We start from the raw sequence: 4,679 nt of genomic DNA, 5'->3' as shown, positions 1-4,679 counted from the left end.
TACACTACAGGCACCTTGCATACATAGTCGCCATGATGGCGAAGATACGACTGTCAGGGGAGAACACAACTTGGTCACGTGATTGGAATAATTTTTAAATAATATATTTTACTATTGAACTGATAATAGTTTTAAACTATATAAAAATTTAACTTTTATAACCAGCTGGTTCACATTTAAGAAATTATATATTTGGAATAATTTTCCTTTAAAGTTTAATTGTAACGTTAGATAGGCCAATATAAAATAATATTTATTAAATAAAAACGAATATAAATTTGTATTAAAAATTTATTCTTTTAATTCGCCTAACAAATATTCTAAAATCATAAATGGTTATATTAAATCTAATTTGTTAATTATAGACAAATCTGTTGCAAACTGTTTCTTTTTTTAATTCAAACAAATCAAATGACTTGTATTGAATGTAACTGGTTTATCTCAATGTAACTAGCATAAATGTAAACTAACTGCATTCAAAACAACCGATTCCTTTAATAGAAACTACTTGTTTTTTCAGTGTAGGTTAATAAAAGATATAACTTAATTTTTTTTCTACAGAGTTGCCTACTTTCCCGAGCTGCACAAAATGAAAATATATTTGCATATTCAATTTTTCCTGGGCAGGTACCAACTTAATTTTTTTAAATGGAAACCCATATTTTTATGGCATTATCGAATTCTACGTGAAAAATTAATGGGACTTTGTGTTATGATCCCTATTAAAATATTGATAGTTTTCGAGATAGTCGACTTTTCATTTTTTTGCTTATGTTTCGTCACTTCTAGTAGTTGACATAATTATGATTGTGTAACAGCTAGAAATTATTTTTTTTCGGGAACTGTAGAGTGAAGATGGCTCTTTCAAAAAACGTACCAAAAGTTGACCTGCGGTATACAGGGGGCAAAAAAAAATCGTGCCAAACCTGATAATTTAAAATTTGAAAAATCTCGAGTTTTTCAAATAGAACACTGTGTTTTATGATTTCATTTGATGCCTTTTTGTAGACCCTACAATTTTTTAATAGCTTTCCCTATACCTAAGTTGCGTAGTTTTTGAAAAAAACGATTTTTATGTAAAATACCGAATTTGCGTCCGTTCCTTTGTCGGGAAAATTTTTGTAAAGGTATTTATTTTTATTAAATTTATTAGTTGTATAGCTACACCATTTAAAATAAAAATTAATAACAAAAATTTAGATATTTGAGTTTAATAAATAAGTATTTATGGAAAGTTACCTACCATTTATTTGTAAATAAAATAAAAAAACCAAAAAATCGCTGCAGGTGATTAAGAATTAGCAAAATATAGGGAATGTTTGCTAGCAGCAGGTATTTACAAAGCAAAAAATCCAAATTTACAGAGATTCCCACTGTTTTGAAAATGTGAAGGAAAGGTTTGAGTAAACAAGAAATGCGAGTTATGAGAAAACGAGGAGACATGAAGTAACAACGATAATATTTAGTTTAAAGTTGTGGTTTCCGCTGTTGAAAATCCAAATAGGTATTGGTGCCAGGAAATTAGTGGCAACCTTGAAGTTTTCAAAAGCTTGACAAATAAAATATTGAAGAAGAAGTTTCATCCATATCATATTGAAAATCAAGCACTGTTACCGTAGTTAGGAAAGTTATTAGTGAAATTGGAGATTAAAAAATTTGGATGAATAGAATTTTGAAAAAGAATACTCATAGTCGCAAGCTAACTTAAAATAAATACCCTTACAATATTTTTCCCGAGAAAGGAACGGGCGCAAATCCGGTAGTTTACATAAAATGTTTTTTTTTTTGCAAAAACTAGGCAACTTAGGTATAGGAAAAGCTATTAAAAAATTGTAGGGTCTACAGAAAGGCATCTAATGAAATCATAAAACACTATTTGAAAAAGTCGAGATTTTTCAAATTTTAAATTATCAGGTTTGGCACGATTTTTTTTGCCCCCTGTATGTCGCAGGTTCACTTTTGATACGTTTTTTGAAAGAGCCATCTGCACTATACAGTTCCTGAAAAAAAAAATTTCTAGCTGTCATACAATCATAATTATGTCAACTACTAGAAGTGACGAAACATAAGAAAAAAAAATGAAAAATCGATTATCTCGAAAACTATCAATATTTTAATAGGGATCATAACACAAAGTCCCGTTAATTTTTCACGTAGAATTCGATAATGCCATAAAAATATAGGTTTCCATTTAAAAAAATTAAGTTGGTACCTGCCCAGGAAAAACTGAACACCCTGTATATGCAAATATATTTTCATTTTGTGCAGTTGGGGAAAGTAAGTAACTCTGTAGAAAAAAAATTAAGTTATATATTTTATTAACCTAGATATTGGACTTACGCGCACTAGGTGGACAGTAGTGGACACGGTGTATAAGAAAACATCACATTAGTTTTTCATGTTTCGCCAACTACTGAACTATTGGTACCTTTTTCCAAAGCATTATGAGAAAATTGAAATATATAAATTTTTAGGTACGTATACTTTTTAATTGTCTGACTAACTATTTCATATTCCATCACTAGAAAATTGCAGGCAAGTTTTTGGGAATAATTTTAGGAAAAAATCTCAGTACATAACATCTTTTAGACAGACCCAAATGTAAATATGAATGTGTTTACGTGGGAGCTTAGAAAACATGAAAATGAGAATAGTCCAGGCAATACAGCATTCGAAATCCATGCAAAATTTTTAGGATGGAATGGATATATGTTTTACTATTTGTTCACAAAGTTTCCTCAATATTTATAAATATTTACTTATTTTTAAAATTGCTCCAAATAAACATATGATTTTCTACTATTTTTCGCCCATGTTTTAACAAAATCGAAAGTGTAATGAAAAATATTCAAATAAAAAATTAAATAAGGTACCTGAAACAAATGTAAATCAAAAGTGTAGTGAAAAGGATTCAATTTAAAAATTGATTAGGGAGTAAAATGAATTCTTACACTTTGTTTTCGTATAACGTCAAAATGAGTCTAGATGGATTCGAAACTGTAAAGAAACATTTAAATTAAAATTATTATAAATTAGCATAAATTCTTACCCTCAAGTGCATTTACTACTTGTAGACGAAATCTCGTACAAAAATGAATGCCTAACTGGTGTTTGCTTGTGTGGAAGCATAAACTACAAAATTACTTATATAAATTTCAAGAGCAACCCCTCTTAGTTTCTAATAGAATCCCCTACCCCTGTTATGCCGTAACCCGAGCAAATAGGCTACATAAAAAATCATCGAGCTACTCGTAAAAACGCTCTGAATACGAAACGGGCTCGCATTTCATAGAACACCACTTCCCTCGACTTGCATTTGCCCGCGGATTAATAATTTCATTCAGATTTCTCAGTGACGTGTGTAGGCCTCATTCTTCCCGTGCCCAAAACGGGATCAATCCACCACAGATGATTGATACAATTATTCTCGCGGAGTTCGGAATTATGTTTTCAGCGGTGGGTGGAGCCTTGAGTTGATATATACGGATTGGGTGCTTACGCAAAAATCAACAACGCGCTGGTTGTTGGGAAGGTCGCTCTAGACCGAGATTTTTCAGGAAGAGGACTGATTTTAGCGCAAGATTTCTGTTTTTAGGGCGAACGCCCACACTTGTGACATTTATTATTAGAAAGCAAGTTAAAAATTTTTAAACGTAATGTAATCTAGGATGCCATGAGATCAAAGATTTTGAAGAAAATATATCTATTAGGTATTAAACGATATGGAATAGAAAATTTGTATTGTTACTCTTATTAACAATTATTTGTGCTTAGTTCTGATATTTAATTTTTTACGTAATAAAAACCTTGCATTTAAATATGTACTTTTTTCGAAAATTGTCATCAAAAGTCGACATTTTTGTAAATTTTTAGTTGACAGAGTGAGTCCTTTTTGTCACTTAGCTGCAAAATACAAAACAAATGTCAAAATAATTTGTCATTTTGTTGAAACTTATTTATGATTTTATTAATTAAACAATATACATTTTACGTAATACAACATTTCAATACAAAACAGTAACTATTATAAACAGGACGATTACAATTTATTTTGCTCTACATGTAAATTGAAAGGGCCGATATTGCAGTAAGTTAAATTTAAAAAATCTATGACTTCTATATCATTGACCGTTATCTTTGGTAGCTCGTCTATTCTCAAAGTTCCACAAACACCAATAATGAAAATAACCGGAAAAGTTGTGCAAAATTAGTTAAATCGATCGATCTATATTAATTTGAATTACTTTTTCTAGCAGAAAACTATTATCAGATGTTTGTTGTAAAAATCTCTCAATTTCCTCTTTCGTTAGAATTCTGGACTTTTTCGGACGGTATCCAACTGGTTTGCTTTTCAAATATGGTATTAGTTTTGGAAATTTTCAGATATTAACTAGGTTTAATAGCGCGAAGTCTGACCCTGAATCTCCTATGAGTACGCCACTTACTGAAACATTACTTTTCATCTATCCTTTGTTTACTTTATAATTTAAAATACGAAAAAAAACTATTTTAGTTTTTTGTCTTTTATGTATATGTTTAAGGCATTCGTTTGTATTTTCTTTGATGAACAAACGAGACTTATATCTAATATACATCATTACCTCTCCCTGAATAATGTATTAATACATTTCTAATACCACGGACAAACACGTCACGTCGTTAGCTTAACTACTTCCCAT

The sequence above is a fragment of the Anoplophora glabripennis genome, unplaced genomic scaffold (assembly GCF_000390285.2).
Source record: "Anoplophora glabripennis isolate ALB-LARVAE unplaced genomic scaffold, Agla_2.0 scaffold15, whole genome shotgun sequence".
Lineage (NCBI taxonomy): Eukaryota > Metazoa > Arthropoda > Insecta > Coleoptera > Cerambycidae > Anoplophora > Anoplophora glabripennis.
This window is presented reverse-complemented; position numbering follows the sequence as displayed.